The sequence below is a fragment of the Parasteatoda tepidariorum genome, chromosome 4 (assembly GCF_043381705.1).
Source record: "Parasteatoda tepidariorum isolate YZ-2023 chromosome 4, CAS_Ptep_4.0, whole genome shotgun sequence".
NCBI lineage: Eukaryota > Metazoa > Arthropoda > Arachnida > Araneae > Theridiidae > Parasteatoda > Parasteatoda tepidariorum.
Window position 1 is genome coordinate 12940450 of NC_092207.1, and position 20625 is coordinate 12961074.

At 30.5% G+C, this 20625-nt stretch overlaps 1 protein-coding gene across 1 annotated transcript in view; it reads right to left on the reverse strand.

The window, feature by feature from the left end:
- The window catches only part of LOC107441923 (melanopsin-like), a 54321-nt gene that overhangs the window by 29696 nt on the left and 4000 nt on the right, over positions 1 to 20625 (reverse strand). The gene's annotated exons all lie outside the window — the stretch shown is intronic.

The window sequence follows — 20625 nt, forward strand, 5'->3', positions numbered from 1 at the left end:
GTCAAAGATAGAAAAAAAGATATCACCATGCATAATTTTTGCTTCAATAATCAGATTTTCATGCTGAATCTCAATCTATTCCAATCTTAATGCCTTAAAGGGCTCTCCTCTAATCTGCTAATTAATTAGTGGAATCTATTGAATAAGTTACGTAATAAGTTAAGACGTACTTACTGAAAATGAACATGTTTCTTTTTCTACACATTGGCAAAATGGGTCTTGTTTTGAGTTTGATGACGTGCGCAACTTATTTAGACGTCATCACACTTTTCAACTGTGCTCAAGAGTAATAGTAAGCAGTGGGCATGCGTCGTCATTGCATGCGTTGCTATGGCGATCACTGCTGTTTTTCTTTTTCTTTTCACTAGCAGGCATTTTTAATGTATTTAAATAATAATAATTTAAAGTATTTTTACATATTTTTTTATTATTAACTTATAACTACTGGCTTGACGGTGATTTCAATATAAATATGAATACTGATGAAGAAGGAAAATTATTTTGTGACGTCTTGAAACACATACGTAGGCAGGATTTGAAAACCAATCCGACGACAAACATCAATTGAGACAGTTTTTGCAACCCATGACTTGAAATGTTGTGTCCTTTAACGGAGTCAATCCAGAAGGACAAAGCATTTGACCAATGGCTAACCAGTGATCGTAATAAGGGGATCACAAAGTTTTGACCCATTGGCAAAATTTTTTTTTGACGGATTTGTATTTTTGACTTTCAAGTATAGACTTAGGAGAATGTAGGAATGTAGGAAATATTGATTCTGAATTTTAACAGTAGAACAATTGAATTTTATGGCCATTTTACTTTAAATTTACTTTTTTGCGTATTTCTCGGTAATTTTTAAAGTGAATTCGAAGCATTTTCAGCACAAATATAAAATTTCGTTTTCCATAAATCATTATACGCATTGAAAGTAATTTTAATGACCATTTATAGTGCTTTCATTTATATATTTTATTTTAAAAAAAATTCATAATTCTTTTATTTACAGTTTTATTTAATAGTTGTCGAACAAAACTTTGAATTGTAAGGTATACAAATTTTTGCATAATTTTAAATAAAAAAAAATTAAAGGTTGTCGAAATGTTATCAAGAAATGAAAATTTTAAATAAAGAAACACGATTCGTTTGAAATTTAAAAAATAATTCTACCGATTGTATTGAAATTTTATACTGTAAATTTGTTTGTCATCTGACATTTAATTTTTCTGAAATATTTATAAGAATTACAATTAAAAAAAATTTCGACTAATTTTACTTAAAATAATGAAAGATTATAGATTATGAAAGATTGTTTTAATAATAAAATTTTCTTTCGATAAATGCATTATATAGCTGCATGCAATAAGATTTCTATTCACTTAAAAAATTTCCGACTTATGGCGAAATACGCAAAAAAGAAAATTCACATAAAAGGGTAAAAACTTTTCTTCTGTTAAGTTCATATATTATACACTGAATAAAGAGTTTCACTATACAAATAGTGAAATAGACTACAATGCGGAAAATTCCGGATCAAATTATGGTAAAAGTTACCGGTACATACCTTTTACTGTTAAGTTCATTTTTACCGCAACATGCTACGGAACAAAACATTTGATGTACCGTAATTTTTACAGTAATAATTTCAGTAAAATCCTTAAATCACTCTAATTAGATAAATGTTATTGTAAAAATTACGGAAAAATAGATTAGAGGTAAAAATAGATTTTACACATAATGCATCCAAACTGTTAGGATTTTATACAGCTATTTGATCCGAATTTTTTTTCAAGAAATACACTGCCTGGCTCAAAAAACGAACATACTCAAGGCAGTCTGTGTAAAATTTTACCGTTTCTCAATACTCAAAATGGTGCCAACTACTTTCACCAAAGTTGTGTACAGAAACACCATAGAAAACTCTTGGCTCTTGATATTTCATTACACCAAGATCTTGGACAGTTCCAGGTGTTGCGATACACCGCAAATGTATGTTTTGATTACGTCAACTGGTGCAAAGTAGCTGCCATCATTTTTATTTAGTAGCACTCAAATTTATAATTACAGAAAAAAATGATACACGTAAGTCGGAATATTTTTACTATACAATATAAGTAAGAATCATTAATTTCGGCTCAGTATTCTTAAAATAAGATCAGTTAACTAAACATACACGCAGCGCAGAGAGATTGTTAGGACCAATTCGAAATAGGCTTAATAAATGCGAATTGAATAGAAGTTTAAAATAATAATATTATGTAATTTTTTTTTGAGAATATAATTATATTTATTACACTACTACAATCATACATGTCTTTTTGTAAAGGAAGGCTTCTATTTCTGTGGAATATTCAGCAACAGACGGGATAACAAACTTCCACTTTCTCGAGCTCGATTGCAGACAATCTATCATTGTCATCTGATGGTTTCTAAACGTGAGCCGAAACTGATGAAAATAATTCATGGAGCAAATGTAATTGAGCTCTAGGTAATCTTTCTCAATTATCGGTGTTTAGATATTAAATACACGCTTTAAGTTGTGTATGAATGCTCGAGTCTTTTAACTCGAAATAAAGTTTTTATTCACATAATTTTCGGAGTTTTTGACTCAAAATAGACATTACATTCATTTTTTACAGTACGAATAGGTGTTATAACGAAAAAAATAACAAGTGAAATAAAAAAAAAGAATCTTAAGAGCACTACGTGATCGTATTAGGTGTTCCATAAAGACCATCCTTAATATGTATATTTGTAATCCCTATCAAGAAGGAAAAAAAGTATATGCATCTATGTTTTTGACGAAACCGTTGCCTTGTATATGCTCCGAGCGAACATTTCCTCAGAAGAACGAAATAGCTGTCGTCACTTTTTTGAGGAAAAAAAATTTTCAAATATATATATATATATATATATATATNATCCAGTAGTACTAAAGATAATCAACCGAGTCTGCAAATTCTCTTAATTTCTTACACATTTGACCACCAGTGCAAACGTAAGGTAATATGCATGAAGAATGTAAGAATCTGCATGGATGTATGAATATGCTTAGAATGTAAGAATATATGCATGGATTTTCTACAACGAAAGTGAAATGTTTCTTACTTTTTCTATAGTGCTGGGCTACTTATGGCAAAAAAATTAAAGGGCAATTTATTGACTGTTTATGGGGATAGTAACATTTCCCTCTGTTTTCTAGTAAAAGATTCAAAGATTGCAAGATTCATAGCAGCATTAAATGTTTTTTTTTTCTTCTCTATTTTATGGTTTAATTTTTTATTCTTTTTCTTTTTAAAATTCCTTTTTTTGAATTTTTTATTTTATTCCATTCATTTTTTTAAACTTTTTTAAATTTATTTTTTAATTTTTCTATTTTATTTATACATTTATTTACGTATTTATTTTGTGTTTTTCAAATATTTTTTTATTTCACTTTTCGCTACTTGATTATGATAACTTCTCAGTTATTCAGTCATATTATTATGCAATCTTGAGAGAAACTATACTTGACAATCAGTCAAGATTTTCTATAATTTTTGTTGACCGGAGTTCTTGCTGAGTTGTCAGACAAACAAACCTGTCGGAAAATTGAGCTATCAAGCAAACGGCGTCGTGATGTGTACGTGTACCAAGAGATGTGTATGTGTTACAAAAAAAAATCATTACCATGCTAAATATTATATCAAAAGAGCGGTTTCTCTTTTATGTTCTTTATGTTACTGTTCATAAAATAATACCGTCTAATCTAATAAATGATCAGTTTTCTAATATAATGCGATTTTGTCAAATTTATATCAAAGTATAATGCATTTTTTAGAATGATACGTATCAATAATGGAAAATTTGAAAAATCATTTCACAGGCAGTTAAAAAGAGATCCTCAAGAAGAATTAATTTTCGTATTTGTTAGATGTTCAATATTTTTAATGCATGCATTCATTTATTTCTTGATACTATTTTTCTATTACTTCCCAACTCCCATTATTTTTTTGGCAATCATCTTCATTTCTCGCTTCAAAACATAAATTTCATGAAAAAAAAATTTCTAGTTTTCTATGATAGATAGACGTTAGCCTCCTTACTTTTTGTGCTTTCATATTCAACTTAGAAAATAATTACCTACTGACAATGAAATAAATTTCTCTGAGGAGAACTTTTCGGGTCAAGAATAAATTAGGTTGCATTTATAATTGTTTACAGGTGAGAGCGAAAACTTTACAAATAAAACTCTCAAACTACCTATATCATGATATGACAGACCAGCATGTTAAGTTTGTAAACGACCTTTTGGGACACCCTGTATATATATCTATTTCGCCATTCCAGTTTCAATTGTCTAGTCTTTATTCTAGTGAAAGAGCACCCACAATGCCCTGTGATAAGGTTCCGAAGTCGCGTTTCGTCACAAATCACGTGATTTCGTAACGAAATGATTCTCAAGATTAACGAAATACAACTTAGAAGGATTGCTGAATCGCCAAAAGTGAGATTTAGTTTATTTCGGAGAGTGGGGTAAAAATAAAAGAAACCTATTAACTTGGTACATCTATTTAAAAATAACAATCATAAGTATTATTTCTAACATATGTTATATTTGTATATTTTTAAAAAGGTAAAAATTAATTCAAAGCATTTACATATGGTTCAAGAGATGCAATTTGAAATAGAGTAATTTCGACACTGCCTAAGACAAATATTTATATGGATACTAATTAATATGGAGCAATTATTATAGTTAAGAAGCTGTCCTAACTAAATATTAGTTTTTACTAAATGTGTAGCCCAGGGGAAGAATTATCGTATCGTAAACCCTATAAAAAGAAACGAAAATAAAATAAACGGAGTTTATTTTTCTATTTAAATGCAAAGCAGACGCATTTTTTTTCTCCTCGTGATTTACTATGTAATTCAAGGTGATTCTAGTCCATTTGAAAATAGTCTAATCATCAAAAAGAAATGAGATAATTATTTTTACTAGAATCGAATCATAAAAAAATTCAAAACGCGTTTCGGAAAAATATTTTTTTATTTTCTATAATTTTAATTTTTCTATAATTTGTTAATATATTTTAATATTCAAACGTTTTTTTTATGAGTGAATCTTCAGCTTTTATTGGACGAAAAAAAGATCTGTGTCATGCGATGTATACAATTGAAACAAATATTTCATGATTTTTACTGTTACTTTACACGTCTAGACAGTGTTTAAAAAGAACGCCAATTTAAATTTCAAGTCCATTTTAAGTAATCTGAAATGAATGTAGAGACGATTTAAAAATTACTAGTCAAACTGTAACCGATTCAAAACCGATCAAAACCGATTTAAAAATTACTAGTCAAAATGCAACTCTTATAAGAATTCAAAAAAAAAAGAACATTTTCTTTTCATTTTTGTCATCATTAATTTTTTAATTTTTAAAAGAATCAATACTTAATTCTGGTTATAGAAACCTTATAGTAACAATTTATAGTAACATTATTAATACCTTACCTTATATAGTACCAATATTAGAACAACCTTATAGTAACAATTTATAGTAACATTATTAATACCTTACCTTATATACTGCCAATATTAGAACAACCTTATAGTAACAATAATTTCAAGGGAAAAAATATATTTTGTCCTGATCATTAATTTTCGTTTGAATGCCAATCATAAAATTTGCATTAATTGTTTTTTTTTTATGTTTGGTACACGCTTGCTCGGTATTTCCAATGCAAGTGTAACTCCGTAGCCTTGTAATTTTGAACCCAATCCAAAAGACAAGGGAACTCCTGCATCGAGTATTGGAAGAAATTTTCCCTTCGTGGAGGACCTTTTGATGGAGCTAGCCCGCATTTGCGTTACATGGAGAGGAAGACCACTCGAAACTCCCACGGTTAGCCTGACGGCAAAGAGACTCTAACCCATGATCCGTCTACCACTGAGGATATTTCACGTCAGAACTGTAGTCGATGCAAGCCGGATGCGGAATTCGTATCGACTGGGATTTGAGCCCGGTTCGCATCACTGGAAGGCGAACGCTCATTTCAACCCTGAACCATCACGCCTCCACAAATGCTTTTAAGGATAAGTGGTACTCTCGGCGTACACGTATCTTGATTTGATACACTGATGTTTTTTCACAGTAAGTTGCACTTCCCCATAGGCACTTACCCTGTATTCCGTACACTGATGTTTTTATGATCTAATAACACAGTTCGGTATACACTTGCCCTGTCTTCCCTTCACTAGTGTTTCTTAATTTTAACCCCTTCTTTCTCGCTCCCGTGAAAATGACGCGGTGAGGTTTCGCCATCTATTTCTCATTCCCGTGATATTTTCGTGCTGGAGTGTTCAGTAGTAACGGGCCAATAAGAAGAAAACTAATTCATTTCCTTTGCCCGGAAAACATTTTATTTCTCATTTTGCCCATCAGATGGCAGTACCAGGATATTTTTAAGGTAATTGTAGATAGTTAGTTTATTTTAAACTAGATGTCAGCACTAATCATGGATACAGGGATAACAAAAAATAGGCACTTTTATGACAGTTTTCTTGGAAATTAACAGATCGTTAAGGGGTTAAGTAACACTGCCCGGTATACACTCGTCATGTGTTGCCCTCACTGTTGTTTTTAAGGTTATCCTGTATTCGCAAATCCAATGCTTGTTTCTTTTCAATTTCTACTATTAGTCCACACTCTCCCTATATATATTTATACATCTTGTTCAAATTTTCATTCGTTAATAAAATACTTTTGATTTTGCTAATACAGTTATTTCAATTCACTAATTAAATTTAATTCATTAATTTTAGTCTTATATGGGAGAAATATAAATATCTTTCATATCATGGGCATCAACAGTACATAAGATGCAAGGGAGCACTGTAGATTGATTATGCAGTAATATATCTAGGACGAAAACTCAGAACAAGCATATGTCGCTTTGAGTAGTGTGAAATCATTAAATGGACTATTAATTGAAGAACTGGACTGCTCGAAACTCACTGGAAAGGTTCCTTGCAATAATGAAGCATTACAAGAGATGGTTAAAATGAGAAATTATAGACCACCATCAGCTTCGAGAATTAGAAACGAAAAAAAAATATAGAGCAAATAAATAATAACAAACAAAAATAATAGTCCAACACTCTATATGGAAAGAAAAATGAAAAATTGGAAGGAAATTGGCTGTCTATTTTGCTATTTAATATTGTGATTCTGTCATATGTTTATACATATTTATATTAATTCTAATTATTTAATCAAAAGTAACTAAAGTAAAAATCTTTTTTGACCTAAGTAGGAATTGACTTAAATTTTTTTTTAATTATTTATTTAAGGATAAGATGAGTAGAACTCCGACCCACCCCAGGGGGGTATGAAGAGATTAAAAGTTAAATTATTGCATTAAATATTTAGGCTAAAAACTTAAAATACAGTAAAATTTTGCCAAATGACAGTGGTGGTGATCAGTTAAAAGTGAATTAACTAAAAACTTAGGTAATTAAAAGCATGACTTAAAATCAAAGGAAGCTAAAAGCGCCGGTGTAAATATCAAGAATTAGAATGATGAAAATACTAAGGAAATTAGAGATGAAAATAAAATCATTAAACTAAAAATCAGTAAGAGCTAAAAGTCCTAAGTGCAAATGGCTGAAAGTAAAAGTTTGAATAAAAATCGATGACTTTCTGGTATGCACTTGCACTGTAATAAAAGAAATAGTTTACAATGAAATAATAGTACATGTATTATCTGTTATCATATTGCTATTAATAATAGACCAATGAATCAATTTACTTCTCTGTAATCGTCATTCTTCAACATTCCCAAAATCGTTCAAAGAATATTTAATTCTTATCTGTGTTGTTCCAATCCATTTTTAAAACCATAATATCATGCAATTATATCTGCGGTTCTATCGATTTTCCCTTGTGAGGTTGATTTCTTAGGAAGTTCCCAACGTGTGTGAAAAGCTCTTTTCCGTCTTTTAACGGCTTATTATAATAATATTAAGCTGATCGTGTTATTCTTTCATAAAATTTAATAATTCAGAGTTTGTAATTTGAAATGATGTGATTTGTAATAAAGCAATAATACTTCGTTTAACTCTTCAATTGAATATCATTACACAATAAAGATATTTCTTTTACCCGGAGCTGGGAAGTCGAAGTCAAAGAAAAAAATTGAAGGATTCTGAGTCGAAAAAATTTGCTCGACTCCAGTTCCGGTTAGTTAAACGTTTTTAATACTTTTGGTTTAAAAAAAAAAGGGGGGGAGTTTGATCTTTCGTTATTTCAACAAATATAAATTTATAAAAAGGGAATTCATATGTTTGAAAATGAGTAAAATTATTAATCAAATGAATATTGTAACAATTATTTAAACTAGCCACCTTTACCGACTAGCTTGACCACCCTTCAAAATTATCTTGTGCAACATAACCAAGACGAATGTATAACACCACTGTATATAAATATTCTAATTCTTCAAAATTTCCTCATAGCATCTTAATTAGTTTTAAACAATATATTAGCCAAATTTTTTGCCGTTTAGATGTTGCCCGTGCCTTTACCCTCACGTAAATACATAGATCTTCAATTTCAACTACTTTCAAGAAATGTCAGTGACATCAAAGTCCTTTATGTATTAAATTTTAGCAATAATTTAAAATCTGTTCGGCAGCTATTAAAGCATGCAAACAGTCTTAAGTATGAGTTCAGTAAATTTTAGCATAGCAGGGAATTGTTGGAAATATTGACATCTCTGTCGTGAGATAAGAAAAAGAACTTATCCCAATGCTCCATTACGTGCTGTACTACTTCCTGACTCACCTCTTGAGCAATAATTTGAGTATCGTGCAATATATCTATGCTGTTTAACAAAACAGGCAAGCTGTCACCAATAATTGGTATGACAGTACGCGGCACCATAGCAGCGCTTATGTTAAAAAAATTTACCACCATTTGAGAAAGGATCAAAAATAAATCTAAGTGATTACGTCGTATATGAATTTTAATTTCTATAAAATAAAAGTACAAAATTATATACAAAACAAAAGTACACACTTATTNTATCTTTATCTTACTATAATTATAAATGCCAGTTTTCATTTTTTGGCATTATTCATGTTTTGGTGTTAAGATACATGAAAATGTTTTAGGGTGTAAACGTGGATTAGTGTTCTCTTGCAATTAGGCAAACCTCGCATTGTGAAAAATTTTGCTTTATAGTCGCCACGATTTTCGATTTTGGGAGGCTAACTTTTTTTACAGTACCTTTAGCAACATTTTCAATTACTTTTACCCTAGAATAGTTTATTTAGTAAATGTTTATCTTATTTTTTTTTCTTTTTGCTTATTCACTGACTACATATTTTTAATCAAATCAATTTATGACTTCCTTGCTAAATTTCTTCGTTAAAAAACACTATTTGATAACGTATTCCCACTACCTCTTGCAAACAATTGTTATTTCGCTAATTTTGTAAAATTTTTGCACGATAACTGCATTTCTGTTTGTTTTCAAAAAAAGGATTTCGTTAACCTCAACAACAAAATGCTGGTAACTGTTTGCACCAAAATTTTTTATAGTGAACTGTGAAAAGTAGGATATAATACCTATCTGAATTCGGTGATAAAAAAATCTCTAAACATTGTGCGATATTTGCAGCTAATATCGAATAATATAAATAACTAGTATGAAGTTTATACCGTTCATACTAATTTTATATTATTTTCACCAATGGCAGCGTTATTTTTTTAAAACAACAAACAAACTATATATATATATATATATATATATATGCATATATATATATATGCAAGTGCAATAATGTTTAAAAAATTCCACCATTTCTTTTTACCTTTCAATCAAGTTTAAATTTTCAACGGTTTAAAAACAACTCTTTTAAACCACCTTCTGCTTCAAAATATGATATTTTCTAAAGAAAACAAATATTCTAGAGGCATAAAAATGTTTTGCCACGTGACCCATCCTTTCAACTTTAAATTTTTATCCAAGACTCCGGAAACTGATATCCTTCAAAAACATCTGCAAGAAGTACGCAAGCAGCCGAAGCCGCTGTCTTTGTGAAAACGATGCGCATTTTCTTTCATCTGAATTCCTCACGTTTTCTACAAATTCATAAACAAGCGTTTCTTCTTCTAAAAATGCTCAGAGCTATTCACTTTTGAAATAAAGAAAAAAAAATTGATATTTCATGATTAAATTTCTCCTTTGTGCATAAATTATATTAAGTTTGATACTAATTGTAATTAAAAAAAGAAACATTTTACTTTTATTAAAGAGTAAGATCAATAACGATATTTCGAACGAAAAAAGTAAGCGGATTTTAATAATTTTTTTGTGGGGGGGGGGAGATAATGAATTCATATTCTTAATGGATTATACTTCTGGAAACATATTACAATGGATTATGCTTCTGGAAACATCTTTAATTGCACAATTATTACGAGACATTATGACTTTTTACTGTGGATTGTAAAAATCAATAATAAAAATTTTTCGAAAACTAATCATCAAAAAAGTCATAATATAAAACCTAATAATAAAAAATTAGAATAAAAAGTAAATAATGTAAAAATTAATATTGTGACATTTAGTTATGAAATTTAATACCAAAGCTGAGTAATAGGAAATTTAATAATATGAAAATTAATAATGTAATATTAAAAAATAGAAATTGATAACGTAAAAACTACTAATAAAAAACCAATAATACAAAAACTGCTCATGAAAAAACTAATAATAAGAAGTTAATAATGTAAAAATTAATTATGTTAAGTTTAATATTAAAAATTAATAATGCAATAATTAATAATATAGAAATTAACAATGTAAACAATAATAATAAAAATATTAAGTAATTTTTGCAGCAAACTGGGAACTTTAATAACGCAAACGAGAGTTTACGTCCAATACAAAACAAAATGGCCATTTTATGGAATATTTCTTTTTAAATGGAGTGCTATTCTTAAAAATTTTAGCAACAGCCGAATTTAATATGGAATACAAAATTTCGTTCGATTATGAGCGGGAATCGCAACGAGTCTGTAGAATTAATTTCACATTTTTTAATTTAATAATCCCCGAAAAATCATCAGAAAAATTTTAGAACAAAAAAGAATCTATGATTTTATTGAAATAATCCGATGAAAACATTTAATATTCAGAATTATATATTTTCCTTAAGCCTATTTTATCATTAGCACTTAAAATGCTTAAAAAAATTTTTAATTAAGTATTCATTTTTTTTAACTCTTTGCAAAAAAATTTTTTTTTTCATTTTTAAAGCTTTAATTAAGAATATAATTTTAAAATTCGTATGCAAGAATGTAATTTATTAAATTATTAGCCACCTTTGCCGATTAGCTTGGTCACCTTTCAAACTCATCTTGTGCAACGTGTACACTAAACTGGTAACCAAGCCAATTGATAACCAATTGGTAGCCTTTAACGTTTTTTTTAACGTTTAAACTGGAAAACAAATATACGAAAAACCGACAACCTTCAAAAGTTTTTTTTTAATGAAATCCTAGAAAAAAACTAATAAAACTTATATTTGCGATAAAAAGTTTTTTATGTACAAATAGTAGACAAATAGTTTCAAAATAGTTTTGTACAAATTGTAGACAAATAGTTTTATGTACAAATTGTAGTAGCGAGTGGCCGGCGAGTCATTCTGTTTTGGCTCGAGTAACCAATGACACAGGTTTATTCCACTGTTTCCGATATTATCCAACTACTCTTATTCCCTATCCCAAAAACAGGTACCAAAACCGATCGATAAGAAATCGAATAAAAAAACATTTATTGAATCGATGTCCCGTCAATCGCAATTCTCCCAATTTTCATGTAACATCAAAAGTACGTAACAGACACCCACTTAGTATAACTTCCTTCACTAAAAACTCTCTCTTACAATCGATAAATCTAGTTCAAGGTTTCAAAGCAATTTAATTGTATTCTGAATTTTTATAAATACTATAATAATTTGTGCGATCGATAATTATTCATCCATTCATTAAAAATTTACTTTTTTCACATAAAATATTAATGTGTGCCTTTGTTAAAATGTTTGTTTAGTCGATTTAAATTATATTTAAAGTCAAAGCAATTAAATCATGTAAACGAAATGATATGCTGCTTTATTCATATATTTTACGTATTTCTTCAGAAATAATTCGATTATGTAAATTTTCTTCATCTTTGATTTTTGGGTCAAGGTCTAGTTTCGTACTTCTCTACTTTATTTAATTTCGGAATTTTTTTTTAAGTGAATAGTAATGTAATACAACTTCTTATTTGTTCATATAGGTTTTGAAGAGTATAATTGAGATATTTTATTAAAAAAAATACACTTATGATTGCGAAAATTGCAACACCATGAGGGAATAATGCAAATTGGACTAAAACTTATAATAAAGCAAATGCATCTTTTAAAGTGTATTGTAATGTGACTGTAAAGTTTGGTAAAACACGCAAATGATTAGAATTAAAGCGATTGCGCATGCGTGGACGGGGAATCAGCTATATCAGCCTTTTGTTTCTTGTATATTAAAAAATATAAAGATCGGTAGAAATCAGTTTATCATCTTCAGTTCGGTTCGATTCGTAGTTCATTTACGTCGCACTAGAGCTGCACAATGGGCTATCGACGACGTTCTGGAAAACATCCCAGAGGATGATCCGAAGACATGCCATCACAATTTTGATCCTCTACAGAGTGGATGGCACCCCCGCTTCGGTAGCCTAACGACCTGCAAATGAAGTCAAGCACTTTACGGTGGAACATAACATTAAGTTTAACAAGGACCCATACCCCACACCCTCGGTCCCTATGCAGACTAATCCAAGTGGTCACCCACCCGCACACTGACCGCATCCAGTGATGCTTGAATTCGGTGATCTGCTGGGAATCGTGTCTTAACGATCAGTGCACTGCGGGACCGTCTTCTGTTCGGAGTAAACGTTTTATTAGGAGTCAGTTCGCTTCTTGAAGAGCGGAGAGCACCACACCAACAACTAACGAAATCTCACGCCGCCGAATGCGTGGTATGCGAGAGGGTGGATTTTCATATAGAGAAATCACAACCCGCAAGTATCATAATGCCACAACAGCGATGCGTGTTCGGAAGAAATCGACACAAGAAGAACAACCAAAGTGAAAACTTGGCAATGGCTCACGTAATAGCACAACAGCACCGGAGAACAGACACCTCAATCGAATGACTGTGATGGACAATACAACGTCCTCCTGCATGTTAGCACAACGTTGGAGCATGGCTACATGTGTTTTCTTGTCAAGCTTTACGGTTGGTCACAGTCTGCTGCAGCATCAACTGCGTGTAAGGGTTTCCTCTATGCAGGATTTCTTAGTCTCTGAATCACAGACACCTCCGAATTCAGTGGGTTTAGCAACAGATTAATCACGTGACAATCTGGAGTACAATGATGAAAGAGTACGTTTTAGACGTTACCGTTGCGTATTATCCAGGTTCATACCGTTGAGACTCCTGACATCATGGCTTGGCGAACTATTGAATGTAATTGTCGATCCCATCAAATTGCTAGAAACTTCAACAGTCATCTCTACAAACGAGAAATTGAAGAAATTGTCCACTTCGTTCTTCGATGCATTCTGAACGACACTGTACTCCAGCAGGATTATGCATGTGCACATGTTTCTTAGATTACACAAGCGTTCTTCAATGGACAACAGGTTTCGATTCTTCCATGGCCTGCTTATTCCACAAATGTATCTCCCATTCAGCATGTCCAGGATTTCATTGGTCGGTGCTTTGCTAGTGCAAATGGTGGGGCACACAGTGAAACTGAACTTTGATGTCCAGTCGAAGCCATCTGGAATACCATTTCCAAGGAATTACATTTTATTCAATGCCACGACGTGTTCAGGGTTTTCTTGGCGGACGCACAAAAGTCTGATTTCCGATGTTCTGTATTTTTATCTTGTAAGTTTGATACTTTATTTATACTTCGTTTATTTAAATGTGGAATAAATTTCATTAATGTCAGAAAATTTCTTTATGGCGTTTAAATTTTTACAAACATTAGTATTGAAATGTTGAACTTTCAGCTCAATTTTAGAAATTTTTACTTTTATGTGTATATTTATTTTTGTTTTAATGGACATAAGACTTGGCGTTCAATTTTCAAAATGAATTATCTCTAAGAAAAGAATATTACATCAACAATAGGCGTTTCTTTCACGTGGGTTTTAATTTTTATCTATTTACTAAAATAATATTTTTTTTCGAATCCCGCATCAGAATTTATATTCTTCAAAATATTAATAACTTTCATTGCATAGGAAACATTTTTAAAAAAATTACACATATTCTGCAAAAGAAGAACTAATTATTGTCTAGAAATAGTGCTTCAAAACCCATATAAATATAAAATACATTTAAAGAAATAACATCAGTTAAATAGAAACAGTACAACATAGAAAATGTCTGAGAAGAATATTCATATTACGAAAAATATTGTCCTTTTTTAAAAATTACTTTTCCTTAAAGATAAAATAAGAGAAACCTTTGCTTAAGTAAAACGAAAAAAGAAAGGTTTTTTTTTATAAATATATATACTGTAGAAATTCAAAAATAAAGGTTCTAAATTCTTTATTGTAGCAGTAATGATGCATTAAAATTTAGCTTTACGTTTTTATACTTACTACAAAAACTTTTCCTAATAAAAAATGGAAGAATTCAAAGACTTAATGATAAAGAATAAAAACTGTCTCGAACAGTCATTTTTTTCGGTTCATTGACATTTTAAATTTTTTTTTATCGTTAACAAAATGGTGCAAAATTAGTTTAAGGTCACGAATGCAAAGAAGTAGAAAACAATATCCACTTCCAACTGAATACTTTTCTTTAAAAAATAGTGCAAAATTAGTTTATAGGAATTCAAAGAACACAAATGCAAATACTTTCAGAAATAAAGCTCTCACTTTTGACGTTTCAGTAATCCTTGAGCTGCATTTCGTTAATTTTGAGAATCATTTCGTCACGAAATCACGTGACGAAACGCGAACTCTGAAATATATGAAAAAATTGTTTCCTCAACTCGAAACCTCATCTTATGCATGGTGGGAGATAGTTAATCAGATTAACAAAACTGAGATAAAAATAAAATAAAAATTGTTTCCTCAACTCGAAACCTCATCTTAATGCATGGTAGGAGATAGTTAATCAGATTAACAAAACTGAGATGAAGACTAAAGGATCAAAAATAACTAAGCACTCCGACCGGATGTACTGCGGTCAAGTAGGTATCAGGGTTCGTATCTCGCATCGGGTATGGGTGTAATTTATTTTCTGTTCAATCGATCTTTCTTGTATATATATATATATATATATATATAAAAAANATATATTAGAGGAAATAAAATGACGAAATGTTTTCTAAATTTTGCGAAATTTGTTTACTTGAAGATATAATGATAGCTATTTCGTCAATTTGACGTACTATTTGCTCGGACCATATACCAAAAAACGATTTCGTCGAAGAAAATGAAGAAAGTTCACAGATATTTGAATATGTAGTTTGTACGGTGAATATGTAAGAACTAATATCCAGTTCCAACTGAAAATTCTTCGTTGGAAAATAGTACAAAATTATATTAAAAGATTAGAAGGTCATAATTTTAACCATCATAGCAACATACATTACGCTAGTTTAATAGTTAACAATTTTAACACAAATTTGTCTCGTTTTTTCATTTAAACAAAGAACCATAACATCAAGCAACTTATGAATTATGTAGAAAGGTCTACAGTTAAGACCACGCCCAAGGAAGTTAATGCTGTTGTCTTAGACAGCAATGATAAATTCTCTAATCAAAATCCTGGCAAAGCACTTAATGACAGTAGTACTTATACTAAAAGGATATCTTTAAGGGAAGAATTAGATAGTTTTTGACGTTTTATCACCAATTGTATAAGTAACCGCTGCTATGATTTAAAGCTACTTTCGATTCCTCTCTTTGTTATTATACACATTTTATTCTTGTTTTGCAGGAATAAATTATTTTTATAAAAGGAAGCGAGGGATTGCCTACTGAAAAAAAAATGCAAATCATTAGCAAGACAATATTTCAGTAAATTTGCAATTTTTTTTTGGTAAATAAATTTATACTGTAACATTATTATAATGTTATTAGAAGTGCTGTTGAGATTGTGATTTAAAATTTAAGCTTTGTTGCAAGTGGGACATCCATGCGCCTTTTATATATTTTCTCTGACGCTCTAATTTACAAGCAAAAATATATTTCGGTATATTTTGTAATTATAAAAAAAACAGTCTAATTTTTACTAAAAAACTGTTAGATTATCGCAATAATATTTGTACTAAAATGTAAAATTTAAAAAAAAAAAAAAAAAAGAAAATGGAGTTTGAATTTTTTTTTCCGTTCACATTTAAAAACTTATCTATAACTCATTTTATAAATTATAGAAATATCAATGATGAATAACCGCTTCTCTTAGATCGAAATACCTACAATTTTGACAAATTATTGTTTGGAAGTGAGAGTGTTTGGAAGATTTTCCCTTAAACGCAGAAAAGACACCGATATTTCATGCTGTATTTTATAACCATACATTATTAAAATTCTGTATGTAATATTTTTCACTCATTTTGACGTAAATTAATACAAAATAATGAGAAACGGGCAAAAATATGTTTAATAAAAATTCTGCGTCAAAGAGTTATATTCAATATTGTGAATATGTGTTTGTTGGGTATATGTGTGTTTCTTTAAGCGTAGTTATTTTAAGAATGTTTACTCCTAATTTTTAATCATGAGACAGTTATCGATTTCTAAGGTGTAAAATACTTTGAAGGATTTTGATATTAAAGACTGGAAAATAAAGATAAATAGTAGGCAAATTAATCAATCAACGATTAAATGAGCGGGTGAATTGATAAATTAGTGACTCGACAAAATTAGTGGATCAACAAATTAGCAAATTTTCAAATGAATGAATCTGTGAATTTAAGGTAAATATGCGAATTCATGAGCCAATGGATAAATGGGGCCTTCAGCTTTCACAGATTTTGTTAATTTCCAAATTATATTTACACAAATTTTTAAACACAGTATTATTATCAAAAGTCACCATACAAAATGTTCTACTAAATTCTTTCAAAAAATAAAAAATATAATATCTTCTATAACCAAAAGTTAGAACAAAATCTAATTTCATTGCCACGGTTTAGTTTGAAAGAAAATATGATTGAGCTTAACACTTAATGAGAATGAAGCAAATTTGAATAAAATGGTTTAAGATGCTAATATTACGATTCAATATTGAATCGATTTATATGAGGTTGAAAAATATCATGACGTGGAAATAAAATAGAGGAGTAGAAATTTCGCGTAGCAAAATTTCGAGTTACATAAATCACGAGTGTAGAAAATGCAACCGAAAAAAAATGGTAATTCTCACATTTATTGACCAAACAAGAATATGTCCCGCGAAAACTTGTACCAACGAAATTACGTAAATGCAAAATTTCGTTCCTACTAAATGTGGCACCAGCAAGCGCAAGTCCATCTAAGACAGCGCGCGTTAGTATATCATATCACAAAGGGGGTGATCAAGTAGGTGGGACATATTTGTGTTGATAGGGGACACAATCAGCTATAGTGCGGCTTTCAGGAGAACTCCCCCAGACTCCTGCCTCGCATCGTGACGGGTACCATGGTTACGAGGAAAATTCGCTTCGAATAGGGGTGTAGGGTGAATAGTTTTGTCTTGATCTTTGCATAGGTCAGCATGAGTAAACCAATCAACACCTTCATTTTTCCATTGCACCCCCATTAGAAATGTGCTCTCGATTGTAACCATAGCAGCAGACAGTCTGAGACTTTTAGTCTAGAGGAGTTCTCTGGAAAGCCGCACTATAAGTTACCCTGCAAATGCTCTAAATAAAATATAAATCACCTCAATTAACTTCTAATGATAAAGTCGTCATTTTTTACGACTACGGAACACTTTTAAGCAGCTTCTTCGACCAGGGAACACTTTTAAAAAGCTTTAGGACTAGGGAACACTTTAAAACAGCTCTTGGCACACTTTTTAAAATTAGTGATTGACAATAAAAATTCTTAAAATTGGAATAACGAATTTTCACATTTATTTCTCTGTAAACTAAAAAGAATTTAAGAACTGCTGCAGCAACGGTTGTTTTAGGTGTTTGATTTAACGTTGCATTTTGGATTCTGAAATTTTAAATTTTGAAAGTGTGAAAACGAAAATGCAGGGAATAAAAAAATTAACATTCGATAATATTCTTAAGATTTTTTTATTTGTCAAACTCATCGAAAGAAGAGAAAGCTTGCTTTGCAGCCCATGGAAGTGCAACTAAGGAGTTGAAATTTGACGTGCTGAAAAACTCATTTTTACTTGTGAACTTTAAAAAAGCTTTTTCTTAAAAAAAATCTTTTTTTTTAAATTCATTGAAAAATTAGTAAATTTTAATGCATTTTTCATGACTTCCTCTTTTTATATATTCGCTTTACATATCTTTGCGTTACATTTTGTTCTACTGCACAAAATCTATCTAACCTAAACATTTGAAACTACGAAGGCATATAGAAGAGCATACAAAGATTACCCAATAGAAAGTTTTAAAGAAGAAAATATTGAAAAATATAAAAATGACAACAGATGCTGACGTCGTCAGGGGGTACCTTCTCCGGAAGTCATAAAAATACAAAATCTTTTCTATTGAGAGAACATGACGAATGTCTAAATATTGCTTTTTTTGCACCACAATTTTTTGTTAAAAGTCCAAGAAGAGAGAAAAGAAATACAAAATACAAATACTAAAACAATTTTTATATTTTTCATTATTTTCTTCCTTAAATTTTTCAATTGGTTTCACTTCACTTATGAAATGTCTGCTGCATTGCGCAACTTTCCTTTGGAATAGTAGCATTTTACTGCTTCATACATGATTTTTGATTTCTCTTTTTATTTATATAGTTTGAAAATAATTTCTTTATAAAAAATGCAAGTAAAAAAATACGTAAAAATTGCAAATAAAAGTTGATAATATGAAAAAGATTATACGAGGCGCATCCAGAAAGTAAGTTTCCTTAATTTATAAAAAAAAAGAACTCATACTTTCAAGAATTATATTGGTATAACAAGCACAGCAATATTTCAGCTATTTTTCAACATAGTCCCACCAGAATTGAGACACTTGTCGTATCGTGGGATCAACCTTTGTACCCCTCTGTCGTTGAACTCTGCCGCCTGTGAATGGAACCAGCATGTGACAGACGTTTTCTGCTCTTCGTCGTCGTCAAAACGCTCAGCGGAGGACAGGAATTTTTTGAGGTGGCAGAAAACGTGAAAATAGCTGGGAGCAATATCAGGGCTGTAGGTTGGATGATCAAACAACTACCAGCCAAATTCCGTCAAAACAGCCGCTGTGCGTCGTGCCGTATGTGGACTAGCATTGTCATGGGGGAGCGCAACACTTGCAGTAAGCATTCCACAACTCTTGTTTTGAATGGCACGTCACAATTTCCCAGTGTTTCACAGTAACGGTCACAGTGATGATAGACGTCTGTCACACGCTGGTTTCATTCACAGGCGGCAGAGTTCTACGACAGAGGGATACAAAAGTTGATGCCACGATACGACAAGTGTCTCGATTCTGGTGGTGGCTATGTTGAAAAATAGCTGAAAAATTGCTGCATTAGTTGCCAATAAATATGTTCCTGAAAGTGTGAGTTCTCTTTTTAAAAAAAATTCGGGAAACTTATTTTCTGGATACGCCTCGTATAATACAAGTAAAAAAAGCATTGAAGAAAGTATTTTTTATGTACCTTCTATAAATACAAATTAAGTAGTCAAATCACTGTAACGAGCTTTAAATAAAAGAAATGAATCACAATCTAAAATATCAATATAATGGAAAGAAGTTTGAAAATTTGCTATGCTTAGAAAGCATTTCAGGAAGAACGTAATGGGAAACCAACATTAAAAATAAATTGTCGACAAAAAGCATATTAATAAAGTTAGCATATACAATGATTAAGTTACACAAGTTTTGATGTGAATGTTAAGAACTTTTTGAGAAAGAAATTAAAAAAATAAATAAACAGTAATGATTGTACAAAGTTTAAAGAAGATACACTAAGCTTCACTTGTCGAACGAGTAAAGTTTTTTAGGTTCTGAAATCATTTATGAAATTTATTTTGTTTATTTCGAAGTAATTAGAAACATGCAAGTGACGTCACTACAGGTAAATCATGGCATTTGTCGATTCAAATGCCAATCAGGTTCGATACACACGCGTGACGTCGCTCACAGGTACTGAATTAAATCTGATTTAAACCACATGGTTAGACGTAATCACTATAGTTCTTCTCGAGTTGCAAGCACCGAATTATTTAGTTATAAATCACCAAAATCTACAAATTTTACCTCGAATAGGCCATCAAGTTTATTTCATTTTGTAGACGAAGAGCATTGCTGGCTATAAGAAGTTACTTTAATTTAAGACTTTTTTTAATCGGAAGCTATAATAAGAGTTTTAAAAAGGGTGAATTTAAAATATTAAATTTTTAT